The sequence below is a fragment of the Acyrthosiphon pisum genome, unplaced genomic scaffold (genome assembly GCF_005508785.2).
Source record: "Acyrthosiphon pisum isolate AL4f unplaced genomic scaffold, pea_aphid_22Mar2018_4r6ur Scaffold_21727;HRSCAF=24698, whole genome shotgun sequence".
Classification (NCBI taxonomy): Eukaryota; Metazoa; Arthropoda; class Insecta; order Hemiptera; family Aphididae; genus Acyrthosiphon; species Acyrthosiphon pisum.
The window spans coordinates 32245-43865 of record NW_021771225.1 but is presented as its reverse complement, the minus strand read 5'-3'; positions in this window follow the sequence as shown (position 1 = coordinate 43865).

Sequence of the window (11621 nt, the reverse complement as noted above, 5' to 3'; positions counted from 1 at the left end):
AAATGTAAAACAAATTTCTGAAACTAATAGGGCAATTAATCTTCTGTTTGAAAAGGGAAAGATGATAATATTATTAGATTCAGGTACAAAAAAAAAGAAAGGTAAAGCTTTCTTAATATATTAAGAATGATGATTCAAAATAAAAAAAATGTTAATACATTACTTAATTTACAAATAATAAAAAATATTAATTATATAAATTAATAATGCTTATTATAAAAAATAATATTCTGTATACTTAAATGACGTATTATTGTCACACAAACAATTATTTTACTCACCAAAGATTAATTTGCAACTACTTAATGTAGAGAAAACATTTTTTCCTTTAAATCCTAAGTAGGAATAATCTTTCAGCAGTTCATCGCTAAACATGTTCTGCATAATACGTCTAATTGTCTCTTGAATTGTTTTGCCAGAATGTCTGGATAACTGCTTGATCTGCAGGGATTTAAAATATATTTTATTATATTATATTATGCTGTATAGTTTTTTTGTATGGAAAAATAATTAACTTATGTACTAAATGTTTTTGATAATTTTGAGTTTAATATGTTTAGACCAAAATTACACTTTTTAACTGAATGACTAAAACAAATAACGTTATACATTTTACAACTTACTATTATATTTCTTTCTGATAGATCCTCTTTTAGCAACCTTTCTTGTTCATTAAGCTCATTTTCATTTTGAATTGGCCACAGTGTATCTGCAAAGGTAGCTTTATACTCATCACTATCTTGTGATTGAGGCAATAATTAATCGAGGACAGTTTATCCATAATGTTTTTAGTCATGGTTTGTAAGGAATCAATATTATACGATACACTTTTTAATTCATATTTAAGACCAATTATTGCCTTGTTCATCATTTTCAGCTGATCTATAAAACAACATTTTTAAATTTAATTGTAAATATATATTTATAAATAATAAATACAATTTATTAAGAAATTGTCACACTATTAGAATAAATTATTTTATATTTTATATATTGTGATATAATCTTATATATTACCATCAGCGTTTTCACATATATGATTTTTATTCATGTTGTCTTGCTCTTCTGTTGTTCGTTTTTTACTAACAGATTCATTTTTTTGTGTACTATGAACATCTGATGAATAAAAAGGAAATGATATTATAACTAAAATTAAAAAACCAAGACTCAGTGATTGCTTTTTATAAACATAAACATTTTGTAATGGGTGTGGTATGAGCTGTTGAAGAGCTTTGAATAGTACTCAAATACTCATAGTGTTGTGGTGTTTGATAATCATCATGACTCATATTTGAAGATGGCTTTACAAGACTTTTACTACCAGCTATAATTAAACATGATACAATATAAAAAAGGAGTAAATAAATATGACAAATAAGAAAATCATTTAGTAAAACACACATTTGATGTTGGAAGACATTCACGACGGTTTAGGTTACTTTCTAAAGAAACTGTCTTATCTGTACAGATATTGTCTTCATGTTCTTCAACTAATTATGGCTGACTTTGAAACGAAAGTTTTCTATTATCGGTATTAATAATATTGCATAAGTCTGGAGAATTAGATGCACCCATTGAAACTGTAAACATAATCACATTAAATTTAATTATAACAAGTTTAGCATCGTATATTATAAATTATAATATATAGCAGGTATTGAGTAGGTATATATTATATAACAGCAATATTATAAATCTAAATTGAATATCTCACACATAACTAAAAAATAAATATTTACAATTATTTTTGCCGTCATTATTGTTGTACATATGGTCATATTCTTCATCACCTGAAAATAAACATTAACTAATATTTTTGCCATCATTTCCGTACATAGGGTCACGGTCTTCATCATCAACTGAAAATAAATATACATATTATATAATATTAAAAAAAAAATTTAACATTATTAACTATACCATACTAAAAAATTATATATAACCTACCTGTAGAATCAGAACTGTTCTCATCACTATTTTTATCATAATTAGGAGGATCAGGCACAACAGATGATCTAAATCTACTCTTTCAAGCAGTTCTTTGATCATCAGCCGATGAAAGATCAGAAGTAGTTTTACCTTTATTAGCTTTCAGGCGTGCTTCAGTTAACGAATCTGCAAAATTAAAATGCACCCTTCACATCTTATATTATGTCATATTTGTACACACAATACATAATTACTTTAAGTTACCCTCTATCTAGTTTTAAACATATCAAATATTTAATTAAAAAACTTACTTATGTTAGCTAAAAGAACTCTAGCTTTCAAAAATTTAAAATCAATCTTGTTTATTTGGGTGCCTTTTTCAATTAGTCTACCAACATTGGATGACTTAACAGGCCAGGCGCACATTTCATTTTTAAACCAATGATTAGGAACGGCTTCGACAGAGTTATCAATATCAAATGCAACTACTGACCACTTCATTTTGAATATGACTAAAAACTATAAACATTTTTTATATTAGATATTTTAAAAGCAAATAAATTATTAAAATAGGTTAAAAATAATGGTTATTTATTTAAAGTGGATTTAAGCTAATTTACATTTACTTAGTTGTTGTACTAGCTATATTAAAACTTTAGTGTGATTGTAATATATTATATAATATTTGTTTCATTTAACTAAAATTTTTAAAATTACAGTAATATTAAAAGAATATAATATTCAATAAATATCTAATAACTTAGCATATAAACAAATATATGGCATCATTAATATTGTAAACTATTTTAAGTAGATATGTATTATATATGGTACATATAATATATGAGTATTAAATATATAGTATATAGTATCTAATTAATAGAATACAAAAACTACCTGAATAAATTGATATATTATACAGGTAAATTTTAATATTTAAATATAGAGGAGAAATATACTAATATATAATTTATATATGGGATAGTCAATTATTTCACAAACTACTATATAGGTACTATATAGGTACTATCTGTCGTACTTGGTTGAAACTTGATTTAGATATTTATTTTATTAGTTTTTTTTCTACTATAATAATTTATTATGTTGTAATAAGTACCTTCTTATTGTTTGAAACTATGATGATGAATTGCATATTATTATTACTAAATATCATTAATAGTCATAAAACTGTTTTAGCTGACGGGTCTGAGTGCATAATAGGTAAAGCTATGAACTCAATTTCATTCAATGGGAAAAGCATCATTTTTTTCTTTATTTCAGTTAAGGTAATACTTTTCGTATTTTCTGATAAATTACTAACCACATAAATATTTAATTTGGAAGATTTGATTGGCTTTTCATACATATTTTTTTAAAATAAAAATGGTACACCAATAATAGCAATGTTGTTATTACTCTTAAAGTGTGCAATATTTAAAACTTTAATAACTATATCATCTGTGGTTAAAATATAGCAATCAGAATTATTGTTTGTTTTGATTTTGATATTATTCAATACAAAAACGTTGTACTGAGGGTCAATAGTATTAGATGTTAAAGGTCCTTTAGAATGTTTTTTTTTTAAAGAGTTTTTAACTCTTGAATCTGATTTAAAATCGCACATTTCACTATATCTTTTAACAACTTGCTGTAATGGTTTTTCATGTTTCCTCACCATACTTTTAAGATTTTTCATATAATTTTCAAAATAAAAAGCACTACAGTTGTCAAGTGGCCCAAAATTATTATAATCATCAACTAGATGTACAATACTATGGATATTATTTGATAAATAATGCTTTCCATATAAATGCTGATAATTCTCAACAAAGTAATCAAGTAAATCTTTGGAAAATTGAACATAATCTTTTTTATCAGGACTAAGGAGAATTGTCATTGCAATACTAAGCGAATGGAAATGTACATAACATTCATGCGACAATACATCTTTTAAAACCAAGGGACCGGTATAAAGCAAGAATTGTCTCATTTCTGTTTCCTTCCAACGGTGTATTGCCTCCACTTCTCTAGGTTTACGTGAAAAATCACATGTTATATATTTTTTTAGTCCTAATAGCAAAGAACTAATTTGTTGGGTCTTTCGACTTGGTAAGCGAACATTTAATGGTCCTTTGTGAGTCCATAGTATAATTAATTTTTTCATTACACCCAAACATATTAGATGCATGTAATCCAATGAAAAAATCTTTACAACATCAATACCAGGTATTTCAATTATATTGGACAATCCACTTGATACATGGTGGTCATCATATGTCCTATTAATATAATTTTCATGAGTTCTTTTAGTGCTACAATGTTTTTGATATGGAAAACATACGCGGTTATTAAGATATTCTCCTTCTTGAATACAACGATTACATGAACTAAAGCCTGAGTGGCCTTTTGTTTTTAAGATGAAGGATCTTGCCGGAGTATCGCAGGAAAACACAAATATCAAAACTTTTTTTAAAGAACCATCATTAACTATAATTCCATTTTCAATTAAATTCTTAGCTTCATAGACAAAATCGTGCATAAATTGGTTGCTATCTGTGGGTTTCTCATTTCCCCAATATATTCCAATAGGGAAGACATCATTATTGAATGGAAAAATATATGCTAATATAGGCCAAAATGTACTAGAACTACTCTTTGTTAACGGAAGTCCATCTATTCCTATGTTTAACATTATTGTATCAGAACCAGTACAATGCTCGGGAAATCTTTTAATGCCTGCCTCAATTCCAAAGAGATAATAAATACCAGGATTAACATGTTTTACACCAACAACTTTAGAGGAGCCAGAACCAAGCAAAGTCCTGCAATCCATTGGAAGAGTCTTTTCAAAACATTTATGCTCCTTAAGAATTTTTAATAATGAAGTAAATGCATTTTGACATATACCAAAATTTACTGACCATTCTAACAAGTTTTTGGATATTAATTCAGGCTCAGAAAAATTTTTGGATTCGTATTGTTCTGTTGATGAAGAATTTAATTCAATACTGGTAGATTGTATTTGAACTTAAAAACATAAAATTAATTATATAGTTACATTAATATCTACATAATTATAATTATTAGTTTATTTAACTAAAAAATTTAACAGAGAGATAGGTGGTAAAACGTATCATATTATATTAGGTATAATATTTTGAAAAGAATTTTCAAATTTAATAATTGCTGGAACTATCTTACAAACTCGGTTAACATTAAATAAATAGTATTATATGGTATAAAATAAACTAAGTTATGTTATATAATGATTTAAAATATGAATAGGTGCAATTATTGTTTTTATAAACAGGTAGTATTATTATATATTTAATTGACTATATAAATAATTAATTGTAACCATAATAACTGTAAAACCATCTACCTACTCACCAAAATTATAGTTAGTTAGGTACTATATAGGTACATTATTTGATACAAAATAAAGTAGGTATAACTCCATTAATCATCATATTTAACTTGGATAGGTATCCTAATTGGAAAAGATATAAAAAATGAGCTTTTTTATTGAATGTGCACAATAGTAATACATTATTATATTACCCAATGACGGTTGTAATTATAAATTATATTGGATGTAGCTACCTATTACCTATGTATTATTAATTTAATTAAAAATACTAATCTAGCATTCATGAAGTAAAAAAAAAAAATAATATATCTTCCTAATTTTACTACCTATCTATTTTTTCAATAGGTATTATTGGTGTTCTTAATTATTAAATAAAATTTGTATCTCATAATTTACCTATAAATAAAACAAAAATGATTTATATACTATTGTGTATTTCAATACCTAATGGTGGACTCAATGAAAATGTTGCATCATTAAATGATTCATTATTATCATTCGTTAAATTATTCTCTGGAATATCAGACGGTTCAAAATGCAGTACAACTGAAGTTTCTCGATGTTCACTTAAATAATTATTATCAGTATGTTTTGACGTTAAACCAACCATTCCATTATTCATCAATTCTATCTCTTCCTGAATCTTTCTCCTTTTTGACCTATAGCTCTTAATCATTTTATAAATAAATCTGGAAAAGTATATAAATTTCAAATTTTCTACTATGAAGAAACTATATACCAATATAAAAATTAAACAAGTTCAAATTGATTTTTAAAAGTATAAATAAGTACTTTAAATAATTTAAGTGTCCTGAAGTGAATTTTTATACTTTACAGTAATACATATCCCTCGGCATATCCCAATTGTAATATTATTATAATATATAACTATTTCGATAATATGTCTATAGTACCTAATCTATCCAAATTATTCTTAAAATATTATCAAAGCCTATGTACCTAATAATGTTTTATAGTAGGTACTAATAATTAATAGCTAAATATAATTACAATATATTGATTATATGTGTTACAGCAATAATAATAAGAATAAGAATACAAACAGTACTTACCCAAAATGTTTAATGACTTATTAAATTTTTGACTCCCGTTGCGTCGTTGGCAGTTGCACGTTCTAATAAGCTTTAGAAGTATAATATGGACAATGGACGCATGTGTGCAAAACAAAATGTTTGAAAATGGTTACCATAGAACTGTTGACTCTCGTCGCGTCGTTGGCCGTTGCACGTTCTAACAAGCTTTACAAGTATAATATGGACAATGGACGCAAATGTGCAAGACAAACTGTTCGAAAACTGTTAATAAAGTTCTTGACTCGTTGAGTCGTAGGACGTCGCACGTTATAAATTATAATAATTTTTATGAGTATGGACTATGGACAATCAACGCGAGATGTGTACAAGACGGGCGTTTTGGTGTAGATGACAGATGTGTGGTGCGCGCCGCGACCGTCGGCGGTCACGGCCCGCAGGCGGCGGGGTATGGATATAGTTGTTATTGCGTTATATGCGGGATTTCCCGTCAAATTTTATTTTAAACCATGAGTGAAAACGTAATTACGTAAATAACGCCATATATATATTGGTCTCTATCTTACACACTCGCAAAATAATGTTAAATCTATGTACCTACAGATAATAATTATTAATACCTAATTTATACGAATGGTGACGATGAATTTGGTCTTTATGCAACGAATCTCATCTGAATCTAAAATGAAAATACCTAAGTAAATACTGAAAATCACCAATGATTCAGGAACTGATATGACGTGATCCGTGAATGATTGTATTGAAACATCAGCAACACTATAGTTAGTTATTGAGTCACTGAACTTGTATATATATATATATATATATATATATTATAGCACAATTGATTTATATAATTATATTATCAATTTCAGTTTACATATTATATTTTTATACTAACACATAATTTATATTATTTCCTACAACATCTTAAAAACGGGTTTCTATAAGATCGGAGAAATCACAATATTTAGTTTAAATATTTAATTACCTATAGGATATTTACAATACTGCGTTAACAATATCTTATACATATATATACGTACATAGTGTCACCGTCATCCCATTATATATCTTACATCATATAAACATGTTCCTATAATATGGAGGAAACCATTTACTTTCAATATTTAATGGAACATATGTTTATAGTATTTTAATAACATGTAACCGTTCAATGTTTTCTACAACACCATATAAACATGTTTCTATAATATGTGAGAAACCATTTATTTTCAATATTAAATGGAACATATGTTTATAATATTTTAGTAACATGTAACTGTTCCATATTTCCTACAACATCTTAGAAACATGTTTCTATAATATAGAAGACACCATTTATTTTCAATATTGAATGGAACATATGTTTATAATATTTTAGTAACATGTAACTGATCCATATTTCCTACAACATCTTAGAACCATGTTTCTATAATATAGAAGACACCATTTATTTTCAAAATTTGATAGAACATACGTTAACAATGTGTTCAAAAGATGATTTTATAACATATTTCCAAGAACACTTAAACCACATATGACTAAAATGTGTATATGTTCTGAATGCTGTGTGGGATTCATTCCTGATTATCATGTGTTTAACACAATTGATTTTATACTTCTAAGTTTAATTTATAAGTGACAGAAATATAATATTCAACCTTTCATTGTAAAATGCCCTTCAAAAACACCATAATAATGATTTATAAACTTTTTAATATGGTATTTATGGAATTTAACAATTATATACTTCGCTTATAACAGAGAGTAATATTCTTGCATTGGAAAATAACTCTGAACTACTTTTAAACCCTATATAAATTAAAGAAATCCAGTGATCGAATAAATGCATGATATTTTTTATGGTACATTGATATTTGGAGCTAGAATAATTTGGTGGCAAATATGAATTTATCAGTTCTGAGAAAATAATGAAGAGTTAAGTAATACTATTAATTGTACAAAATTATACATGTATATATGGAAATTTATTCTGTCATTTAATCTACAATGTATTACACTCATAAAATATTACATATACTAATAATATACCATTCAAATTTAAATCGGACGACCAAAGAAGACGTTAACTGTAATGAACGGAGCTCATGTATTTTTCCATTGATGTAAGTCCGGTAAAAGTGTATATTTTTGTTTGCAAAAAATGCGTCGGCTTGAAACTCAATATAAAGTACATATCTGAAAATTGAATACACACATTAGTATTTCAAAATCCAATTGATATTCATTTTATACTATTGAATGTAATGTCATTGTTTTAATATAAAATGAAGAATGTATTTATAGGTTATAATTTTTTTTAATTAGACCCAAATAATAAAGAAAAAATTTCCAAAGCAATTCATTTCTGATGATCATGTTTTAAACACAGTTGATTTTATACTTCTAAGTTTAATTTATAAGTGACAGAAATATAATATTAAACCTTTTATTGTAAAATGCCCTTCAAAAACACAATAATAATGATTTATAAACTTTTTAATATGGTATTTATGGAATTTAACAATTATATACTTCGCTTATAACAGAGAGTAATATTCTTGTATTGGAAAATAACTCTGAACTACTTTTAAACCCTATATAAATTAAAGAAATCCAGTGATCGAATAAATGCATGATAATTTTTTTGGTACATTGATATTTAGAGCTAGAATAATTTGATGGCAAATTTGAATTAATCAGTTCTGAGAAAAAAAATGAATGTTTAAGTAATATTAAATTTGCTATGCAAATCATTCCTGATTATCATGTGTTTAACACAATTGATTTTATACTTCTAAGTTTAATTTATAAGTGACAGAAATATAATATTCAACCTTTCATTGTAAAATGCCCTTCAAAAACACCATAATAATGATTTATAAACTTTTTAATATGGTATTTATGGAATTTAACAATAATATACTTCGCTTATAACAGAGAGTAATATTCTTGTATTGGAAAATACTTCTGAACTACTTTTAAACACTATGTAAATTAAATAGAACCAGTGATCGAATAAAAGCATGATAATTTTTTTGGTACATTGATATTTAGAGCTAGAATAATTTGATGGCAAATTTGAATTAATCAGTTCTGAGAAAAATAATGAAGGGTTAAGTAATATTTAATTTGCTATGCAATTCATTCCTGATTATCATGTGTTTAACACAATTGATTTTAGACTTCTAAGTTTAATTTATAAGTGACAGAAATATAATATTCAACCTTTCATTGTAAAATGCCCTTCAAAAACACCATAATAATGATTTATAAACTTTTTAATATGGTATTTATGGAATTTAACAATAATATACTTCGCTTATAACAGAGAGTAATATTCTTGTATTGGAAAATACTTCTGAACTACTTTTAAACCCTATGTAAATTAAATAGAACCAGTGATCGAATAAAAGCATGATCATTTTTTATGGTACATTGATATTTGGAGCTAGAATAATTTGATGGCAAATTTGAATTAATCAGTTCTGAGAAAAATAATGAAGGGTTAAGTAATATTTAATTTGCTATGCAATTCATTCCTGATTATCATGTGTTTAACACAATTGATTTTAGACTTCTAAGTTTAATTTATAAGTGACAGAAATATAATATTCAACATTTTATTGTAAAATGCCCTTCAAAAACACCATAATAATGATTTATAAACTTATTAATATGGTATTTATGGAATTTAACAATAATATACTTCGCTTATAACAGAGAGTAATATTCTTGTATTGGAAAATACTTCTGAACTACTTTTAAACCCTATATAAATTAAATAGAACCAGTGATCGAATAAAAGCATGATAATTTTTTTGGTACATTGATATTTAGAGCTAGAATAATTTGATGGCAAATTTGAATTAATCAGTTCTGAAAAAAAAAATGAATGTTTAAGTAATACTATTAATTGTATAAAATTATACATGTATATATGGAAATTTATTCTGTCATTTAATCTACAGTGTATTACACTCATAAAATATTACATATACTTATAATATACCATTCAAATTTAAATCGGATGACCAAAGAAGACGTTAACTGTAATGAACGGAGCTCATGTATTTTTCCATTGATGTAAGTCCGGTAAAAGTGTATATTCTTGTTTGCAAAAAACGCATCAGCTTGAAACTCAATATAATGTACATATCTGAAAATAGAACACACACATTAGTATTTAAAAATCCTATTGATATTCATTTTCTACTATTGAATGTAATGTCATTGTTTGAATATAAAATGAAGAATGTATTTATAGGTTATAATTTTTTTTGATTAGACCCAAATAATAAAGAAAAAATTTCCAAAGCAATTCATTTCTGATTATCATGTGTTTAACACAATTGATTTTATACTTCTAAGTTTAATTTATAAGTGACAGAAATATAATATTCAACCTTTTATTGTAAAATGCCCTTCAAAAACACAATAATAATGATTTATAAACTTATTAATATGGTATTTATGAAATTTAACAATAATATACTTCGCTTTTAACAGAGAGTAATATCCTTGTATTGGAAAATAATTCTGAACTACTTTTAAACCTTATGTAAATTAAATAGAACCAGTGTTCGAATAAATTCTTGTTAATTTTTTTTGTACATTGATAGCATGGGTCAGAATAATTTGTTTTCAAATTTGAAGTAATCACTTCTGAGAAATAATGACGGGTTAAGTAATACTATTAATTGTATAAAATTATACATGTATATATGGATATTTTATTCTGTCGTTTTATCTACAATGTATTACACTCATAAAATATTACATATACTAATAATATACAATTCAAATTTAAATCGGACGACCAAAGAAGACGTTGAATGTAATGAACGGAGCTCATGTATTTTTCCATTGATGTTAGTCCGGTAAAAGTGTAAATTCTTGTTTGCAAAAAACGCATCGGCTTGAAACTCAATATAAAGCACATATCTGAAATTTAAACACACACATTAGTATTTCAAAATCCAATTGATATTCATTTTCTACTATTGAATGTAATGTCATTGTTTGAAGAATGTATTTATAGGATATAATGTTTTTTGATTAGACCCAAATAATAAATAAAAAATTTCCAAAGCAATTCATTTCTGATTATCATGCGTTAAACACAGTTGATTTTATACTTTCTAAGTTTAATTTATAAGTGACACAAATTATAATATTCAACCTTTTATTGTAAAATGCCCTTTCAAAAACACCATAATAATGATTATAAACCTTATTAATTATGGTATTTATGGAAATTTAACAAT